This window comes from Pseudophryne corroboree, chromosome 4, assembly GCF_028390025.1.
Source record: "Pseudophryne corroboree isolate aPseCor3 chromosome 4, aPseCor3.hap2, whole genome shotgun sequence".
Taxonomy (NCBI): Eukaryota; Metazoa; Chordata; class Amphibia; order Anura; family Myobatrachidae; genus Pseudophryne; species Pseudophryne corroboree.
The window spans coordinates 26,613,666-26,633,869 of NC_086447.1; the positions used below are offsets into that span (position 1 = coordinate 26,613,666).

General features: G+C 32.0%; 26 non-coding genes across 26 annotated transcripts; all 26 read right to left on the reverse strand.

Moving 5' to 3' along the window:
- Nucleotides 1-549: 549 nt before the first annotated feature.
- TRNAV-CAC (transfer RNA valine (anticodon CAC)) lies at nucleotides 550-622 on the reverse strand. The gene has a single exon. It is a non-coding gene; the product is annotated as a tRNA-Val (tRNA).
- A 428-nt stretch (nucleotides 623-1,050) lies between these two features.
- TRNAV-CAC (transfer RNA valine (anticodon CAC)) lies at nucleotides 1,051-1,123 on the reverse strand. The gene has a single exon. It is a non-coding gene; the product is annotated as a tRNA-Val (tRNA).
- An 868-nt stretch (nucleotides 1,124-1,991) lies between these two features.
- On the reverse strand, nucleotides 1,992-2,064 carry TRNAV-AAC (transfer RNA valine (anticodon AAC)). The gene has a single exon. It is a non-coding gene; the product is annotated as a tRNA-Val (tRNA).
- A 428-nt stretch (nucleotides 2,065-2,492) lies between these two features.
- On the reverse strand, nucleotides 2,493-2,565 carry TRNAV-CAC (transfer RNA valine (anticodon CAC)). Its single transcript has one exon. It is a non-coding gene; the product is annotated as a tRNA-Val (tRNA).
- An 868-nt stretch (nucleotides 2,566-3,433) lies between these two features.
- TRNAV-AAC (transfer RNA valine (anticodon AAC)) lies at nucleotides 3,434-3,506 on the reverse strand. The gene has a single exon. It is a non-coding gene; the product is annotated as a tRNA-Val (tRNA).
- A 428-nt stretch (nucleotides 3,507-3,934) lies between these two features.
- On the reverse strand, nucleotides 3,935-4,007 carry TRNAV-CAC (transfer RNA valine (anticodon CAC)). Its single transcript has one exon. It is a non-coding gene; the product is annotated as a tRNA-Val (tRNA).
- An 868-nt stretch (nucleotides 4,008-4,875) lies between these two features.
- Nucleotides 4,876-4,948, reverse strand: TRNAV-AAC (transfer RNA valine (anticodon AAC)). The gene has a single exon. It is a non-coding gene; the product is annotated as a tRNA-Val (tRNA).
- Nucleotides 4,949-5,375: 427 nt separating this feature from the next.
- On the reverse strand, nucleotides 5,376-5,448 carry TRNAV-CAC (transfer RNA valine (anticodon CAC)). Its single transcript has one exon. It is a non-coding gene; the product is annotated as a tRNA-Val (tRNA).
- Nucleotides 5,449-6,316: 868 nt separating this feature from the next.
- Nucleotides 6,317-6,389, reverse strand: TRNAV-AAC (transfer RNA valine (anticodon AAC)). Its single transcript has one exon. It is a non-coding gene; the product is annotated as a tRNA-Val (tRNA).
- A 428-nt stretch (nucleotides 6,390-6,817) lies between these two features.
- Nucleotides 6,818-6,890, reverse strand: TRNAV-CAC (transfer RNA valine (anticodon CAC)). Its single transcript has one exon. It is a non-coding gene; the product is annotated as a tRNA-Val (tRNA).
- Nucleotides 6,891-7,759: 869 nt separating this feature from the next.
- Nucleotides 7,760-7,832, reverse strand: TRNAV-AAC (transfer RNA valine (anticodon AAC)). The gene has a single exon. It is a non-coding gene; the product is annotated as a tRNA-Val (tRNA).
- A 428-nt stretch (nucleotides 7,833-8,260) lies between these two features.
- On the reverse strand, nucleotides 8,261-8,333 carry TRNAV-CAC (transfer RNA valine (anticodon CAC)). Its single transcript has one exon. It is a non-coding gene; the product is annotated as a tRNA-Val (tRNA).
- A 1,369-nt stretch (nucleotides 8,334-9,702) lies between these two features.
- On the reverse strand, nucleotides 9,703-9,775 carry TRNAV-CAC (transfer RNA valine (anticodon CAC)). Its single transcript has one exon. It is a non-coding gene; the product is annotated as a tRNA-Val (tRNA).
- Nucleotides 9,776-10,643: 868 nt separating this feature from the next.
- TRNAV-AAC (transfer RNA valine (anticodon AAC)) lies at nucleotides 10,644-10,716 on the reverse strand. Its single transcript has one exon. It is a non-coding gene; the product is annotated as a tRNA-Val (tRNA).
- Nucleotides 10,717-11,145: 429 nt separating this feature from the next.
- TRNAV-CAC (transfer RNA valine (anticodon CAC)) lies at nucleotides 11,146-11,218 on the reverse strand. Its single transcript has one exon. It is a non-coding gene; the product is annotated as a tRNA-Val (tRNA).
- Nucleotides 11,219-12,086: 868 nt separating this feature from the next.
- On the reverse strand, nucleotides 12,087-12,159 carry TRNAV-AAC (transfer RNA valine (anticodon AAC)). Its single transcript has one exon. It is a non-coding gene; the product is annotated as a tRNA-Val (tRNA).
- A 428-nt stretch (nucleotides 12,160-12,587) lies between these two features.
- On the reverse strand, nucleotides 12,588-12,660 carry TRNAV-CAC (transfer RNA valine (anticodon CAC)). The gene has a single exon. It is a non-coding gene; the product is annotated as a tRNA-Val (tRNA).
- Nucleotides 12,661-13,529: 869 nt separating this feature from the next.
- On the reverse strand, nucleotides 13,530-13,602 carry TRNAV-AAC (transfer RNA valine (anticodon AAC)). Its single transcript has one exon. It is a non-coding gene; the product is annotated as a tRNA-Val (tRNA).
- Nucleotides 13,603-14,030: 428 nt separating this feature from the next.
- TRNAV-CAC (transfer RNA valine (anticodon CAC)) lies at nucleotides 14,031-14,103 on the reverse strand. Its single transcript has one exon. It is a non-coding gene; the product is annotated as a tRNA-Val (tRNA).
- An 868-nt stretch (nucleotides 14,104-14,971) lies between these two features.
- On the reverse strand, nucleotides 14,972-15,044 carry TRNAV-AAC (transfer RNA valine (anticodon AAC)). The gene has a single exon. It is a non-coding gene; the product is annotated as a tRNA-Val (tRNA).
- Nucleotides 15,045-15,472: 428 nt separating this feature from the next.
- Nucleotides 15,473-15,545, reverse strand: TRNAV-CAC (transfer RNA valine (anticodon CAC)). The gene has a single exon. It is a non-coding gene; the product is annotated as a tRNA-Val (tRNA).
- Nucleotides 15,546-16,413: 868 nt separating this feature from the next.
- Nucleotides 16,414-16,486, reverse strand: TRNAV-AAC (transfer RNA valine (anticodon AAC)). Its single transcript has one exon. It is a non-coding gene; the product is annotated as a tRNA-Val (tRNA).
- A 428-nt stretch (nucleotides 16,487-16,914) lies between these two features.
- TRNAV-CAC (transfer RNA valine (anticodon CAC)) lies at nucleotides 16,915-16,987 on the reverse strand. Its single transcript has one exon. It is a non-coding gene; the product is annotated as a tRNA-Val (tRNA).
- Nucleotides 16,988-17,855: 868 nt separating this feature from the next.
- Nucleotides 17,856-17,928, reverse strand: TRNAV-AAC (transfer RNA valine (anticodon AAC)). The gene has a single exon. It is a non-coding gene; the product is annotated as a tRNA-Val (tRNA).
- A 428-nt stretch (nucleotides 17,929-18,356) lies between these two features.
- TRNAV-CAC (transfer RNA valine (anticodon CAC)) lies at nucleotides 18,357-18,429 on the reverse strand. Its single transcript has one exon. It is a non-coding gene; the product is annotated as a tRNA-Val (tRNA).
- An 869-nt stretch (nucleotides 18,430-19,298) lies between these two features.
- Nucleotides 19,299-19,371, reverse strand: TRNAV-AAC (transfer RNA valine (anticodon AAC)). The gene has a single exon. It is a non-coding gene; the product is annotated as a tRNA-Val (tRNA).
- Between the last annotated feature and the right edge of the window lie 833 nt (nucleotides 19,372-20,204).

The window sequence follows — 20,204 nt, forward strand, 5'->3', positions numbered from 1 at the left end:
TAATTTCTATGCTATTTTTTCCACTTTGCATTTCAAGAGGACACATTCACTTATTAATAGTTCTGATCATTGTATTTAATAAAAAAATCTATTTTTAATGTATTTCTGACCAATTTTGAAGGGGAACCTTATGCATATTGGCTAAATGTGAATAATACTACACTACAGGTACTTCATGAATGCAACACCATCCAATATGCATGGTAGAAGGGAAATTGACTTTTGATATTCTGCAATATGATTTTTTGCTTGCTTTTTCATTGAGCAATGCAACAGTATATATTTATCAAAATATAAATTATTGAATTCAAAGCGTTTAGGTAACAAAATATGTTTTTGCCAATTTCGAACTGGGGACCTTTCATGTGTGAGGCAAACATGAAATCACTACACTACAGATACTACATGAAAAATTTGCGACCATCATCCAATAAAAAATGATCTTTGACATTCAGTATGGCATGCTAAAATAAACTTTTTATCTGATTGTATTTTTATAAAGCATTTTACCCAAAAATTCATTGTTTTAAAATTCTAAAGCTAAAAGATTGTTTCTGCCCAGTTTCGAACTGGGGACCTTTCGCGTGTGAGGCGAACGTGATAACCACTACACTACAGAAACTGACTCTCAAGAATCCCATCACTATCTAGTCTGGAAGTACAAATGACACATGCTTTTCTTAGAAATATAATTTTTTCTAAACTTTTTTCCTATTTTCTAATAATTTTGACGCTATTTTTCCACTTTGCATTTCAGGAGGACACATTCACTTATTATCAATTCTGATCATTGTATTTACTAAAAAAATATTTTTTTATTTATTTCTGACCAATTTTGAAGGGGGACCTTATGCATATTGGGTAAATGTGAATAACTCTACACTACAGGTACTTCATGAATGCAACACCATCCAATATGCATGGTAGAAGGGAAATTGACTTTTGATATTCTGCAATATGATTTTTGCTTGCTTTTTCATTGAGCAATGCAACAGTAGATAGTTATCAAAATATAAATTATTGAATTCAAAGTGTTTAGGTAACAAAATATGTTTCTGCCCAGTTTTGAACTGAGGACCTTTCGCGTGTGAGGCGAACGTGATAACCACTACACTACAGAAACCACATGGAAACAGCATCTCCCGCCATCCAATAATAAATGATCTTTGACATACATTATGGCATTCTGAAATAAACTTTTTATATGATTGCATTTTTATTTGGCATTTCAACCAAAAATCCCTTGTTTTAAAATTCTAAAGATAACAGCACATTTCTGCCCAGTTTCGAACTGGGGACCTTTTGTGTTTTAGGCGAATGTGATAACCACTACAATACAGAAACTGACTTTTGAAGATCTCATCACTATGGAGTCGGGAAGTACCATTGGCAAACCGTTTTCATAGAATTTTTTTTTCTAAACTTATTTTTCTATTTTCTAATAATTTCTATGCTATTTTTTCCACTTTGCATTTCAAGAGGACACATTCACTTATTAATAGTTCTGATCATTGTATTTAATAAAAAAATCTATTTTTAATGTATTTCTGACCAATTTTGAAGGGGAACCTTATGCATATTGGCTAAATGTGAATAATACTACACTACAGGTACTTCATGAATGCAACACCATCCAATATGCATGGTAGAAGGGAAATTGACTTTTGATATTCTGCAATATGATTTTTTGCTTGCTTTTTCATTGAGCAATGCAACAGTATATATTTATCAAAATATAAATTATTGAATTCAAAGCGTTTATGTAACAAAATATGTTTTTGCCAATTTTGAACTGGGGACCTTTCACGTGTGAGGCAAACATGAAATCACTACACTACAGATACTACATGAAAAATTTGCGACCATCACCCAATAAAAAAATATCTTTCACATTCAGTATGGCATGCTAAAATAAACTTTTTATCTGATTGTATTTTTATTGAGCATTTTACCCAAAAATTCATTGTTTTAAAATTCTAAAGCTAAAAGATTGTTTCTGCCAAGTTTTGAACTGGGGACCTTTCGCGTGTTAGGCGAACGTGATAACCACTACACTACAGAAACTGACTCTCGAGGATCCCATCACTATCTAGTCTGGAAGTACAAATGACACATGCTTTTCTTAGAAATATAATTTTTTCTAAACTTTTTTCCTATTTTCTAATAATTTTGACGCTATTTTTCCACTTTGCATTTCAAGAGGACACATTCACTTATTATCAATTCTGATCATTGTATTTACTAAAAAAATATTTTTTAATGTATTTCTGACCAATTTTGAAGGGGGACCTTATGCATATTGGGTAAATGTGAATAACTCTACACTACAGGTACTTCATGAATGCAACACCATCCAATATGCATGGTAGAAGGGAAATTGACTTTTGATATTCTGCAATATGATTTTTGCTTGCTTTTTCATTGAGCAATGCAACAGTAGATAGTTATCAAAATATAAATTATTGAATTCAAAGTGTTAAGGTAACAAAATATGTTTCTGCCCAGTTTTGAACTGAGGACCTTTCGCGTGTGAGGCGAACGTGATAACCACTACACTACAGAAACCACATGGAAACAGCATCTCCCGCCATCCAATAATAAATGATCTTTGACATACATTATGGCATTCTGAAATAAACTTTTTATATGATTGCATTTTTATTTGGCATTTCAACCAAAAATCCCTTGTTTTAAAATTCTAAAGATAACAGCACATTTCTGCCCAGTTTCGAACTGGGGACCTTTTGTGTTTTAGGCGAATGTGATAACCACTACAATACAGAAACTGACTTTTGAAGATCTCATCACTATGGAGTCGGGAAGTACCATTGGCAAACCGTTTTCATAGAATTTTTTTTTCTAAACTTATTTTTCTATTTTCTAATAATTTCTATGCTATTTTTTCCACTTTGCATTTCAAGAGGACACATTCACTTATTAATAGTTCTGATCATTGTATTTAATAAAAAAATCTATTTTTAATGTATTTCTGACCAATTTTGAAGGGGAACCTTATGCATATTGGCTAAATGTGAATAATACTACACTACAGGTACTTCATGAATGCAACACCATCCAATATGCATGGTAGAAGGGAAATTGACTTTTGATATTCTGCAATATGATTTTTTGCTTGCTTTTTCATTGAGCAATGCAACAGTATATATTTATCAAAATATAAATTATTGAATTCAAAGCGTTTAGGTAACAAAATATGTTTTTGCCAATTTCGAACTGGGGACCTTTCACGTGTGAGGCAAACATGAAATCACTACACTACAGATACTACATGAAAAATTTGCGACCATCATCCAATAAAAAATGATCTTTGACATTCAGTATGGCATGCTAAAATAAACTTTTTATCTGATTGTATTTTTATTGAGCATTTTACCCAAAAATTCATTGTTTTATAATTCTAAAGCTAAAAGATTGTTTCTGCCCAGTTTCGAACTGGTGACCTTTCGCGTGTTAGGCGAACGTAATAACCACTACACTACAGAAACTGACTCTCGTGGATCCCACCACTATCTAGTCTGGAAGTACAAATGACACATGCTTTTCTTAGAAATATAATTTTTTCTAAACTTTTTTCCTATTTTCTAATATTTTTGACGCTATTTTTCCACTTTGCATTTCAAGAGGACACATTCACTTATTATCAATTCTGATCATTGTATTTACTAAAAAAATATTTTTTAATGTATTTCTGACCAATTTTGAAGGGGGACCTTATGCATATTGGGTAAATGTGAATAACTCTACACTACAGGTACTTCATGAATGCAACACCATCCAATATGCATGGTAGAAGGGAAATTGACTTTTGATATTCTGCAATATGATTTTTGCTTGCTTTTTCATTGAGCAATGCAACAGTAGATAGTTATCAAAATATAAATTATTGAATTCAAAGTGTTTAGGTAACAAAATATGTTTCTGCCCTGTTTCGAACTGGGGACCTTTTGCGTGTGAGGCAAACGTGATAACCACTACACTACAGAAACTACATGAAAACAGCATCTCCCGCCATCCAATAAAAAATGATCTTTGACATACATTATGGCATTCTGAAATAAACTTTTTATATGATTGCATTTTTATTTGGCATTTCAACCAAAAATCCCTTGTTTTAAAATTCTAAAGATAACAGCACATTTCTGCCCAGTTTCGAACTGGGGACCTTTTGTGTTTTAGGCGAATGTGATAACCACTACAATACAGAAACTGACTTTTGAAGATCTCATCACTATGGAGTCGGGAAGTACCATTGGCAAACCGTTTTCATAGAATTTTTTTTTCTAAACTTATTTTTCTATTTTCTAATAATTTCTATGCTATTTTGTCCACTTTGCATTTCAAGAGGACACATTCACTTATTAATAGTTCTGATCATTGTATTTAATAAAAAAAACTATTTTTAATGTATTTCTGACCAATTTTGAAGGGGAACCTTATGCATATTGGCTAAATGTGAATAATACTACACTACAGGTACTTCATGAATGCAACACCATCCAATATGCATGGTAGAAGGGAAATTGACTTTTGATATTCTGCAATATGATTTTTTGCTTGCTTTTTCATTGAGCAATGCAACAGTATATATTTATCAAAATATAAATTATTGAATTCAAAGCGTTTATGTAACAAAATATGTTTTTGCCAATTTCGAACTGGGGACCTTTCACGTGTGAGGCAAACATGAAATCACTACACTACAGATACTACATGAATAATTTGCGATCATCATCCAATAAAAAATGATCTTTGACATTCAGTATGGCATGCTAAAATTAACTTTTTATCTGATTGTATTTTTATTGAGCATTTTACCCAAAAATTCATTGTTTTAAAATTCTAAAGCTAAGAGATTGTTTCTGCCCAGTTTCGAACTGGGGACCTTTCGCGTGTTAGGCAAACGTGATTACCACTACACTACAGAAACTGACTCTCGTGGATCTCGTCACTATCTAGTCTGGAAGTACAAATGACACATGCTTTTCTTATAAATATAATTTTTTCTAAACTTTTTTCCTATTTTCTAATAATTTTGACGCTATTTTTCCACTTTGCATTTCAAGAGGACACATTCACTTATTATCAATTCTGATCATTGTATTTACTAAAAAAATATTTTTAATGTATTTCTGACCAATTTTGAAGGGGGACCTTATGCATATTGGGTAAATGTGAATAACTCTACACTACAGGTACTTCATGAATGCAACACCATCCAATATGCATGGTAGAAGGGAAATTGACTTTTGATATTCTGCAATATGATTTTTGCTTGCTTTTTCATTGAGCAATGCAACAGTAGATAGTTATCAAAATATAAATTATTGAATTTAAAGTGTTTAGGTAACAAAATATGTTTCTGCCCAGTTTTGAACTGGGGATCTTTCGCGTGTGAGGCAAACGTGATAACCACTACACTACAGAAACTACATGGAAACAGCATCTCCCGCCATCCAATAAAAAATGATCTTTGACATACATTATGGCATTCTGAAATAAACTTTTTATATGATTGCATTTTTATTTGGCATTTCAACCAAAAATCCCTTGTTTTAAAATTCTAAAGATAACAGCACATTTCTGCCCAGTTTCGAACTGGGGACCTTTTGTGTTTTAGGCGAATGTGATAACCACTACAATTCAGAAACTGACTTTTGAAGATCTCATTACTATCGAGTCGGGAAGTACCATTGGCAAACCGTTTTCTTAGAATTTTTTTTTCTAAACTTATTTTTCTATTTTCTAATAATTTCTATGCTATTTTTTCCACTTTGCATTTCAAGAGGACACATTCACTTATTAATAGTTCTGATCATTGTATTTAATAAAAAAATCTTTTTTTAATGTATTTCTGACCAATTTTGAAGGGGAACCTTATGCATATTGGCTAAATGTGAATAATACTACACTACAGGTACATCCTGAATGCAACACCATCCAATATGCATGGTAGAAGGGAAATTGACTTTTGATATTCTGCAATATGATTTTTTGCTTGCTTTTTCATTGAGCAATGCAACAGTATATATTTATCAAAATATAAATTATTGAATTCAAAGCGTTTATGTAACAAAATATGTTTTTGCCAATTTTGAACTGGGGACCTTTCACGTGTGAGGCAAACATGAAATCACTACACTACAGATACTACATGAAAAATTTGCGACCATCACCCAATAAAAAAATATCTTTGACATTCAGTATGGCATGCTAAAATAAACTTTTTATCTGATTGTATTTTTATTGAGCATTTTACCCAAAAATTCATTGTTTTAAAATTCTAAAGCTAAAAGATTGTTTCTGCCAAGTTTTGAACTGGGGACCTTTCGCGTGTTAGGCGAACGTGATAACCACTACACTACAGAAACTGACTCTCGAGGATCCCATCACTATCTAGTCTGGAAGTACAAATGACACATGCTTTTCTTAGAAATATAATTTTTTCTAAACTTTTTTCCTATTTTCTAATAATTTTGACGCTATTTTTCCACTTTGCATTTCAAGAGGACACATTCACTTATTATCAATTCTGATCATTGTATTTACTAAAAAAATATTTTTTAATGTATTTCTGACCAATTTTGAAGGGGGACCTTATGCATATTGGGTAAATGTGAATAACTCTACACTACAGGTACTTCATGAATGCAACACCATCCAATATGCATGGTAGAAGGGAAATTGACTTTTGATATTCTGCAATATGATTTTTGCTTGCTTTTTCATTGAGCAATGCAACAGTAGATAGTTATCAAAATATAAATTATTGAATTCAAAGTGTTTAGGTAACAAAATATGTTTCTGCCCAGTTTTGAACTGGGGATCTTTCGCGTGTGAGGCAAACGTGATAACCACTACACTACAGAAACTACATGGAAACAGCATCTCCCGCCATCCAATAAAAAATGATCTTTGACATACATTATGGCATTCTGAAATAAACTTTTTATATGATTGCATTTTTATTTGGCATTTCAACCAAAAATCACTTGTTTTAAAATTCTAAAGATAACAGCACATTTCTGCCCAGTTTCGAACTGGGGACCTTTTGTGTTTTAGGCGAATGTGATAACCACTACAATACAGAAACTGACTTTTGAAGATCTCATTACTATCGAGTCGGGAAGTACCATTGGCAAACCGTTTTCTTAGAATTTTTTTTTCTAAACTTATTTTTCTATTTTCTAATAATTTCTATGCTATTTTTTCCACTTTGTATTTCAAGAGGACACATTCACTTATTAATATTTCTGATCATTGTATTTAATAAAAAAATCTTTTTTTAATGTATTTCTGACCAATTTTGAAGGGGAACCTTATGCATATTGGCTAAATGTGAATAATACTACACTACAGGTACTTCCTGAATGCAACACCATCCAATATGCATGGTAGAAGGGAAATTGACTTTTGATATTCTGCAATAAGATTTTTTTGCTTGCTTTTTCATTGAGCAATGCAACAGTATATATTTATCAAAATATAAATTATTGAATTCAAAGCGTTTATGTAACAAAATATGTTTTTGCCAATTTCGAACTGGGGACCTTTCATGTGTGAGGCAAACATGAAATCACTACACTACAGATACTACATGAAAAATTTGCGACCATCATCCAATAAAAAATGATCTTTGACATTCAGTATGGCATGCTAAAATAAACTTTTTATCTGATTGTATTTTTATAAAGCATTTTACCCAAAAATTCATTGTTTTAAAATTCTAAAGCTAAAAGATTGTTTCTGCCCAGTTTCGAACTGGGGACCTTTCGCGTGTTAGGCGAACGTGATAACCACTACACTACAGAAACTGACTCTCAAGAATCCCATCACTATCTAGTCTGGAAGTACAAATGACACATGCTTTTCTTAGAAATATAATTTTTTCTAAACTTTTTTCCTATTTTCTAATAATTTTGACGCTATTTTTCCACTTTGCATTTCAGGAGGACACATTCACTTATTATCAATTCTGATCATTGTATTTACTAAAAAAATATTTTTTAATTTATTTCTGACCAATTTTGAAGGGGGACCTTATGCATATTGGGTAAATGTGAATAACTCTACACTACAGGTACTTCATGAATGCAACACCATCCAATATGCATGGTAGAAGGGAAATTGACTTTTGATATTCTGCAATATGATTTTTGCTTGCTTTTTCATTGAGCAATGCAACAGTAGATAGTTATCAAAATATAAATTATTGAATTCAAAGTGTTTAGGTAACAAAATATGTTTCTGCCCAGTTTTGAACTGAGGACCTTTCGCGTGTGAGGCGAACGTGATAACCACTACACTACAGAAACCACATGGAAACAGCATCTCCCGCCATCCAATAATAAATGATCTTTGACATACATTATGGCATTCTGAAATAAACTTTTTATATGATTGCATTTTTATTTGGCATTTCAACCAAAAATCCCTTGTTTTAAAATTCTAAAGATAACAGCACATTTCTGCCCAGTTTCGAACTGGGGACCTTTTGTGTTTTAGGCGAATGTGATAACCACTACAATACAGAAACTGACTTTTGAAGATCTCATCACTATGGAGTCGGGAAGTACCATTGGCAAACCGTTTTCATAGAATTTTTTTTTCTAAACTTATTTTTCTATTTTCTAATAATTTCTATGCTATTTTTTCCACTTTGCATTTCAAGAGGACACATTCACTTATTAATAGTTCTGATCATTGTATTTAATAAAAAAATCTATTTTTAATGTATTTCTGACCAATTTTGAAGGGGAACCTTATGCATATTGGCTAAATGTGAATAATACTACACTACAGGTACTTCATGAATGCAACACCATCCAATATGCATGGTAGAAGGGAAATTGACTTTTGATATTCTGCAATATGATTTTTTGCTTGCTTTTTCATTGAGCAATGCAACAGTATATATTTATCAAAATATAAATTATTGAATTCAAAGCGTTTAGGTAACAAAATATGTTTTTGCCAATTTCGAACTGGGGACCTTTCACGTGTGAGGCAAACATGAAATCACTACACTACAGATACTACATGAAAAATTTGCGACCATCATCCAATAAAAAATGATCTTTGACATTCAGTATGGCATGCTAAAATAAACTTTTTATCTGATTGTATTTTTATTGAGCATTTTACCCAAAAATTCATTGTTTTATAATTCTAAAGCTAAAAGATTGTTTCTGCCCAGTTTCGAACTGGTGACCTTTTGCGTGTTAGGCGAACGTAATAACCACTACACTACAGAAACTGACTCTCGTGGATCCCACCACTATCTAGTCTGGAAGTACAAATGACACATGCTTTTCTTAGAAATATAATTTTTTCTAAACTTTTTTCCTATTTTCTAATATTTTTGACGCTATTTTTCCACTTTGCATTTCAAGAGGACACATTCACTTATTATCAATTCTGATCATTGTATTTACTAAAAAAAAATTTTTTAATGTATTTCTGACCAATTTTGAAGGGGGACCTTATGCATATTGGGTAAATGTGAATAACTCTACACTACAGGTACTTCATGAATGCAACACCATCCAATATGCATGGTAGAAGGGAAATTGACTTTTGATATTCTGCAATATGATTTTTGCTTGCTTTTTCATTGAGCAATGCAACAGTAGATAGTTATCAAAATATAAATTATTGAATTCAAAGTGTTTAGGTAACAAAATATGTTTCTGCCCTGTTTCGAACTGGGGACCTTTTGCGTGTGAGGCAAACGTGATAACCACTACACTACAGAAACTACATGAAAACAGCATCTCCCGCCATCCAATAAAAAATGATCTTTGACATACATTATGGCATTCTGAAATAAACTTTTTATATGATTGCATTTTTATTTGGCATTTCAACCAAAAATCCATTGTTTTAAAATTCTAAAGATAACAGCACATTTCTGCCCAGTTTCGAACTGGGGACCTTTTGTGTTTTAGGCGAATGTGATAACCACTACAATACAGAAACTGACTTTTGAAGCTCTCATCACTATGGAGTCGGGAAGTACCATTGGCAAACCGTTTTCATAGAATTTTTTTTTCTAAACTTATTTTTCTATTTTCTAATAATTTCTATGCTATTTTGTCCACTTTGCATTTCAAGAGGACACATTCACTTATTAATAGTTCTGATCATTGTATTTAATAAAAAAATCTATTTTTAATGTATTTCTGACCAATTTTGAAGGGGAACCTTATGCATATTGGCTAAATGTGAATAATACTACACTACAGGTACTTCATGAATGCAACACCATCCAATATGCATGGTAGAAGGGAAATTGACTTTTGATATTCTGCAATATGATTTTTTGCTTGCTTTTTCATTGAGCAATGCAACAGTATATATTTATCAAAATATAAATTATTGAATTCAAAGTGTTTAGGTAACAAAATATGTTTCTGCCAATTTCGAACTGGGGACCTTTCACGTGTGAGGCAAACATGAAATCACTACACTACAGATACTACATGAAAAATTTGCGACCATCATCCAATAAAAAATGATCTTTGACATTCAGTATGGCATGCTAAAATAAACTTTTTATCTGATTGTATTTTTATTGAGCATTTTACCCAAAAATTCATTGTTTTAAAATTCTAAAGCTAAAAGATTGTTTCTGCCCAGTTTCGAACTGGGGACCTTTCGCGTGTTAAGCGAACATGATAACCACTACACTACAGAAACTGACTCTCGTGGATCCCATCACTATCTAGTCTGGAAGTACAAATGACACATGCTTTTCTTAGAAATATAATTTTTTCTAAACTTTTTTCCTATTTTCTAATAATTTTGACGCTATTTTTCCACTTTGCATTTCAAGAGGACACATTCACTTATTATCAATTCTGATCATTGTATTTACTAAAAAAAATATTTTTTAATGTATTTCTGACCAATTTTGAAGGGGGACCTTATGCATATTGGGTAAATGTGAATAACTCTACACTACAGGTACTTCATGAATGCAACACCATCCAATATGCATGGTAGAAGGGAAATTGACTTTTGATATTCTGCAATATGATTTTTGCTTGCTTTTTCATTGAGCAATGCAACAGTAGATAGTTATCAAAATATAAATTATTGAATTCAAAGCGTTTAGGTAACAAAATGTGTTTCTGCCCAGTTTTGAACTGGGGATCTTTCGCGTGTGAGGCGAACGTGATAACCACTACACTACAGAAACTACATGGAAACAGCATCTCCCGCCATCCAATAAAAAATTATCTTTGACATACATTATGGCATTCTGAAATAAACTTTTTATATGATTGCATTTTTATTTGGCATTTCAACCAAAAATCCCTTGTTTTAAAATTCTAAAGATAACAGCACATTTCTGCCCAGTTTCGAACTGGGGACCTTTTGTGTTTTAGGCGAATGTGATAACCACTACAATACAGAAACTGACTTTTGAAGATCTCATCACTATGGAGTCGGGAAGTACCATTGGCAAACCGTTTTCATAGAATTTTTTTTTCTAAACTTATTTTTCTATTTTCTAATAATTTCTATGCTATTTTGTCCACTTTGCATTTCAAGAGGACACATTCACTTATTAATAGTTCTGATCATTGTATTTAATAAAAAAACCTATTTTTAATGTATTTCTGACCAATTTTGAAGGGGAACCTTATGCATATTGGCTAAATGTGAATAATACTACACTACAGGTACTTCATGAATGCAACACCATCCAATATGCATGGTAGAAGGGAAATTGACTTTTGATATTCTGCAATATGATTTTTTGCTTGCTTTTTCATTGAGCAATGCAACAGTATATATTTATCAAAATATAAATTATTGAATTCAAAGCGTTTATGTAACAAAATATGTTTTTGCCAATTTCGAACTGGGGACCTTTCACGTGTGAGGCAAACATGAAATCACTACACTACAGATACTACATGAATAATTTGCGATCATCATCCAATAAAAAATGATCTTTGACATTCAGTATGGCATGCTAAAATTAACTTTTTATCTGATTGTATTTTTATTGAGCATTTTACCCAAAAATTCATTGTTTTAAAATTCTAAAGCTAAGAGATTGTTTCTGCCCAGTTTCGAACTGGGGACCTTTCGCGTGTTAGGCAAACGTGATTACCACTACACTACAGAAACTGACTCTCAAGAATCCCATCACTATCTAGTCTGGAAATTCAAATGACACATGCTTTTCTTAGAAATATAATTTTTTCTAAACTTTTTTCCTATTTTCTAATAATTTTGACGCTATTTTTCCACTTTGCATTTCAGGAGGACACATTCACTTATTATCAATTCTGATCATTGTATTTACTAAAAAAATATTTTTTAATTTATTTCTGACCAATTTTGAAGGGGGACCTTATGCATATTGGGTAAATGTGAATAACTCTACACTACAGGTACTTCATGAATGCAACACCATCCAATATGCATGGTAGAAGGGAAATTGACTTTTGATATTCTGCAATATGATTTTTGCTTGCTTTTTCATTGAGCAATGCAACAGTAGATAGTTATCAAAATATAAATTATTGAATTCAAAGTGTTTAGGTAACAAAATATGTTTCTGCCCAGTTTTGAACTGAGGACCTTTCGCGTGTGAGGCGAACGTGATAACCACTACACTACAGAAACCACATGGAAACAGCATCTCCCGCCATCCAATAATAAATGATCTTTGACATACATTATGGCATTCTGAAATAAACTTTTTATATGATTGCATTTTTATTTGGCATTTCAACCAAAAATCCCTTGTTTTAAAATTCTAAAGATAACAGCACATTTCTGCCCAGTTTCGAACTGGGGACCTTTTGTGTTTTAGGTGAATGTGATAACCACTACAATACAGAAACTGACTTTTGAAGATCTCATCACTATGGAGTCGGGAAGTACCATTGGCAAACCGTTTTCATAGAATTTTTTTTTCTAAACTTATTTTTCTATTTTCTAATAATTTCTATGCTATTTTTTCCACTTTGCATTTCAAGAGGACACATTCACTTATTAATAGTTCTGATCATTGTATTTAATAAAAAAATCTATTTTTAATGTATTTCTGACCAATTTTGAAGGGGAACCTTATGCATATTGGCTAAATGTGAATAATACTACACTACAGGTACTTCATGAATGCAACACCATCCAATATGCATGGTAGAAGGGAAATTGACTTTTGATATTCTGCAATAAGATTTTTTTGCTTGCTTTTTCATTGAGCAATGCAACAGTATATATTTATCAAAATATAAATTATTGAATTCAAAGCGTTTATGTAACAAAATATGTTTTTGCCAATTTCGAACTGGGGACCTTTCATGTGTGAGGCAAACATGAAATCACTACACTACAGATACTACATGAAAAATTTGCGACCATCATCCAATAAAAAATGATCTTTGACATTCAGTATGGCATGCTAAAATAAACTTTTTATCTGATTGTATTTTTATTGAGCATTTTACCCAAAAATTCATTGTTTTAAAATTCTAAAGCTAAAAGATTGTTTCTGCCCAGTTTCGAACTGGGGACCTTTCGCGTGTTAGGCGAACGTGATAACCACTACACTACAGAAACTGACTCTCAAGAATTCCATCACTATCTAGTCTGGAAGTACAAATGACACATGCTTTTCTTAGAAATATAATTTTTTCTAAACTTTTTTCCTATTTTCTAATAATTTTGACGCTATTTTTCCACTTTGCATTTCAGGAGGACACATTCACTTATTATCAATTCTGATCATTGTATTTACTAAAAAAATATTTTTTAATTTATTTCTGACCAATTTTGAAGGGGGACCTTATGCATATTGGGTAAATGTGAATAACTCTACACTACAGGTACTTCATGAATGCAACACCATCCAATATGCATGGTAGAAGGGAAATTGACTTTTGATATTCTGCAATATGATTTTTGCTTGCTTTTTCATTGAGCAATGCAACAGTAGATAGTTATCAAAATATAAATTATTGAATTCAAAGTGTTTAGGTAACAAAATATGTTTCTGCCCAGTTTTGAACTGAGGACCTTTCGCGTGTGAGGCGAACGTGATAACCACTACACTACAGAAACCACATGGAAACAGCATCTCCCGCCATCCAATAATAAATGATCTTTGACATACATTATGGCATTCTGAAATAAACTTTTTATATGATTGCATTTTTATTTGGCATTTCAACCAAAAATCCCTTGTTTTAAAATTCTAAAGATAACAGCACATTTCTGCCCAGTTTCGAACTGGGGACCTTTTGTGTTTTAGGCGAATGTGATAACCACTACAATACAGAAACTGACTTTTGAAGATCTCATCACTATGGAGTCGGGAAGTACCATTGGCAAACCGTTTTCATAGAATTTTTTTTTCTAAACTTATTTTTCTATTTTCTAATAATTTCTATGCTATTTTTTCCACTTTGCATTTCAAGAGGACACATTCACTTATTAATAGTTCTGATCATTGTATTTAATAAAAAAATCTATTTTTAATGTATTTCTGACCAATTTTGAAGGGGAACCTTATGCATATTGGCTAAATGTGAATAATACTACACTACAGGTACTTCATGAATGCAACACCATCCAATATGCATGGTAGAAGGGAAATTGACTTTTGATATTCTGCAATATGATTTTTTGCTTGCTTTTTCATTGAGCAATGCAACAGTATATATTTATCAAAATATAAATTATTGAATTCAAAGCGTTTAGGTAACAAAATATGTTTTTGCCAATTTCGAACTGGGGACCTTTCACGTGTGAGGCAAACATGAAATCACTACACTACAGATACTACATGAAAAATTTGCGACCATCATCCAATAAAAAATGATCTTTGACATTCAGTATGGCATGCTAAAATAAACTTTTTATCTGATTGTATTTTTATTGAGCATTTTACCCAAAAATTCATTGTTTTATAATTCTAAAGCTAAAAGATTGTTTCTGCCCAGTTTCGAACTGGTGACCTTTCGCGTGTTAGGCGAACGTAATAACCACTACACTACAGAAACTGACTCTCGTGGATCCCACCACTATCTAGTCTGGAAGTACAAATGACACATGCTTTTCTTAGAAATATAATTTTTTCTAAACTTTTTTCCTATTTTCTAATATTTTTGACGCTATTTTTCCACTTTGCATTTCAAGAGGACACATTCACTTATTATCAATTCTGATCATTGTATTTACTAAAAAAATATTTTTTAATGTATTTCTGACCAATTTTGAAGGGGGACCTTATGCATATTGGGTAAATGTGAATAACTCTACACTACAGGTACTTCATGAATGCAACACCATCCAATATGCATGGTAGAAGGGAAATTGACTTTTGATATTCTGCAATATGATTTTTGCTTGCTTTTTCATTGAGCAATGCAACAGTAGATAGTTATCAAAATATAAATTATTGAATTCAAAGTGTTTAGGTAACAAAATATGTTTCTGCCCTGTTTCGAACTGGGGACCTTTTGCGTGTGAGGCAAACGTGATAACCACTACACTACAGAAACTACATGAAAACAGCATCTCCCGCCATCCAATAAAAAATGATCTTTGACATACATTATGGCATTCTGAAATAAACTTTTTATATGATTGCATTTTTATTTGGCATTTCAACCAAAAATCCCTTGTTTTAAAATTCTAAAGATAACAGCACATTTCTGCCCAGTTTCGAACTGGGGACCTTTTGTGTTTTAGGCGAATGTGATAACCACTACAATACAGAAACTGACTTTTGAAGATCTCATCACTATGGAGTCGGGAAGTACCATTGGCAAACCGTTTTCATAGAATTTTTTTTTCTAAACTTATTTTTCTATTTTCTAATAATTTCTATGCTATTTTGTCCACTTTGCATTTCAAGAGGACACATTCACTTATTAATAGTTCTGATCATTGTATTTAATAAAAAAATCTATTTTTAATGTATTTCTGACCAATTTTGAAGGGGAACCTTATGCATATTGGCTAAATGTGAATAATACTACACTACAGGTACTTCATGAATGCAACACCATCCAATATGCATGGTAGAAGGGAAATTGACTTTTGATATTCTGCAATATGATTTTTTGCTTGCTTTTTCATTGAGCAATGCAACAGTATATATTTATCAAAATATAAATTATTGAATTCAAAGTGTTTAGGTAACAAAATATGTTTCTGCCAATTTCGAACTGGGGACCTTTCACGTGTGAGGCAAACATGAAATCACTACACTACAGATACTACATGAAAAATTTGCGACCATCATCCAATAAAAAATGATCTTTGACATTCAGTATGGCATGCTAAAATAAACTTTTTATCTGATTGTATTTTTATTGAGCATTTTACCCAAAAATTCATTGTTTTAAAATTCTAAAGCTAAAAGATTGTTTCTGCCCAGTTTCGAATTGGGGACCTTTCGCGTGTTAAGCGAACATGATAACCACTACACTACAGAAACTGACTCTCGTGGATCCCATCACTATCTAGTCTGGAAGTACAAATGACACATGCTTTTCTTAGAAATATAATTTTTTCTAAACTTTTTTCCTATTTTCTAATAATTTTGACGCTATTTTTCCACTTTGCATTTCAAGAGGACACATTCACTTATTATCAATTCTGATCATTGTATTTACTAAAAAAATATTTTTTTATGTATTTCTGACCAATTTTGAAGGGGGACCTTATGCATATTGGGTAAATGTGAATAACTCTACACTACAGGTACTTCATGAATGCAACACCATCCAATATGCATGGTAGAAGGGAAATTGACTTTTGATATTCTGCAATATGATTTTTGCTTGCTTTTTCATTGAGCAATGCAACAGTAGATAGTTATCAAAACATAAATTATTGAATTCAAAGCGTTTAGGTAACAAAATGTGTTTCTGCCCAGTTTTGAACTGGGGATCTTTCGCGTGTGAGGCGAACGTGATAACCACTACACTACAGAAACTACATGGAAACAGCATCTCCCGCCATCCAATAAAAAATTATCTTTGACATACATTATGGCATTCTGAAATAAACTTTTTATATGATTGCATTTTTATTTGGCATTTCAACCAAAAATCCCTTGTTTTAAAATTCTAAAGATAACAGCACATTTCTGCCCAGTTTCGAACTGGGGACCTTTTGTGTTTTAGGCGAATGTGATAACCACTACAATACAGAAACTGACTTTTGAAGATCTCATCACTATGGAGTCGGGAAGTACCATTGGCAAACCGTTTTCATAGAATTTTTTTTTCTAAACTTATTTTTCTATTTTCTAATAATTTCTATGCTATTTTGTCCACTTTGCATTTCAAGAGGACACATTCACTTATTAATAGTTCTGATCATTGTATTTAATAAAAAAACCTATTTTTAATGTATTTCTGACCAATTTTGAAGGGGAACCTTATGCATATTGGCTAAATGTGAATAATACTACACTACAGGTACTTCATGAATGCAACACCATCCAATATGCATGGTAGAAGGGAAATTGACTTTTGATATTCTGCAATATGATTTTTTGCTTGCTTTTTCATTGAGCAATGCAACAGTATATATTTATCAAAATATAAATTATTGAATTCAAAGCGTTTATGTAACAAAATATGTTTTTGCCAATTTCGAACTGGGGACCTTTCACGTGTGAGGCAAACATGAAATCACTACACTACAGATACTACATGAATAATTTGCGATCATCATCCAATAAAAAATGATCTTTGACATTCAGTATGGCATGCTAAAATTAACTTTTTATCTGATTGTATTTTTATTGAGCATTTTACCCAAAAATTCATTGTTTTAAAATTCTAAAGCTAAGAGATTGTTTCTGCCCAGTTTCGAACTGGGGACCTTTCGCGTGTTAGGCAAACGTGATTACCACTACACTACAGAAACTGACTCTCGTGGATCTCGTCACTATCTAGTCTGGAAGTACAAATGACACATGCTTTTCTTATAAATATAATTTTTTCTAAACTTTTTTCCTATTTTCTAATAATTTTGACGCTATTTTTCCACTTTGCATTTCAAGAGGACACATTCACTTATTATCAATTCTGATCATTGTATTTACTAAAAAAATATTTTTTAATGTATTTCTGACCAATTTTGAAGGGGGACCTTATGCATATTGGGTAAATGTGAATAACTCTACACTACAAGTACTTCATGAATGCAACACCATCCAATATGCATGGTAGAAGGGAAATTGACTTTTGATATTCTGCAATATGATTTTTGCTTGCTTTTTCATTGAGCAATGCAACAGTAGATAGTTATCAAAATATAAATTATTGAATTTAAAGTGTTTAGGTAACAAAATATGTTTCTGCCCAGTTTTGAACTGGGGATCTTTGGCGTGTGAGGCAAACGTGATAACCACTACACTACAGAAACTACATGGAAACAGCATCTCCCGCCATCCAATAAAAAATGATCTTTGACATACATTATGGCATTCTGAAATAAACTTTTTATATGATTGCATTTTTATTTGGCATTTCAACCAAAAATCCCTTGTTTTAAAATTCTAAAGATAACAGCACATTTCTGCCCAGTTTCGAACTGGGGACCTTTTGTGTTTTAGGCGAATGTGATAACCACTACAATACAGAAACTGACTTTTGAAGATCTCATCACTATGGAGTCGGGAAGTACCATTGGCAAACCGTTTTCTTAGAATTTTTTTTTCCTAAATTTATTTTTCTATTTTCTAATAATTTCTATGCTATTTTTTCCACTTTGCATTTCAAGAGGACACATTCACTTATTAATAGTTCTGATCATTGTATTTAATAAAAAAATCTATTTTTAATGTATTTCTGACCAATTTTGAAGGGGAACCTTATGCATATTGGCTAAATGTGAATAATACTACACTACAGGTACTTCATGAATGCAACACCATCCAATATGCATGGTAGAAGGGAAATTGACTTTTGATATTCTGCAATATGATTTTTTGCTTGCTTTTTCATTGAGCAATGCAACAGTATATATTTATCAAAATATAAATTATTGAATTCAAAGTGTTTAGGTAACAAAATATGTTTCTGCCAATTTCGAACTGGGGACCTTTCACGTGTGAGGCAAACATGAAATCACTACACTACAGATACTACATGAAAAATTTGCGACCATCATCCAATAAAAAATGATCTTTGACATTCAGTATGGCATGCTAAAATAAACTTTTTATCTGATTGTATTTTTATTGAGCATTTTACCCAAAAATTCATTGTTTTAAAATTCTAAAGCTAAAAGATTGTTTCTGCCCAGTTTCGAACTGGGGACCTTTCGCGTGTTAAGCGAACATGATAACCACTACACTACAGAAACTGACTCTCGTGGATCCCATCACTATCTAGTCTGGAAGTACAAATGACACATGCTTTTCTTAGAAATATAATTTTTTCTAAACTTTTTTCCTATTTTCTAATAATTTTGACGCTATTTTTCCACTTTTCATTTCAAGAGGACACATTCACTTATTATCAATTCTGATCATTGTATTTACTAAAAAAATATTTTTAATGTATTTCTGACCAATTTTGAAGGGGGACCTTATGCATATTGGGTAAATGTGAATAACTCTACACTACAGGTACTTCATGAATGCAACACCATCCAATATGCATGGTAGAAGGGAAATTGACTTTTGATATTCTGCAATATGATTTTTGCTTGCTTTTTCATTGAGCAATGCAACAGTAGATAGTTATCAAAATATAAATTATTGAATTCAAAGCGTTTAGGTAACAAAATGTGTTTATGCCCAGTTTTGAACTGGGGATCTTTCGTGTGTGAGGCGAACGTGATAACCACTACACTACAGAAACTACATGGAAACAGCATCTCCCGCCATCCAATAAAAAATTATCTTTGACATACATTATGGCATTCTGAAATAAACTTTTTATATGATTGCATTTTTATTTGGCATTTCAACCAAAAATCCCTTGTTTTAAAATTCTAAAGATAACAGCACATTTCTGCCCAGTTTCGAACTGGGGACCTTTTGTGTTTTAGGCGAATGTGATAACCACTACAATACAGAAACTGACTTTTGAAGATCTCATCACTATGGAGTCGGGAAGTACCATTGGCAAACCGTTTTCATAGAATTTTTTTTTCTAAACTTATTTTTCTATTTTCTAATAATTTCTATGCTA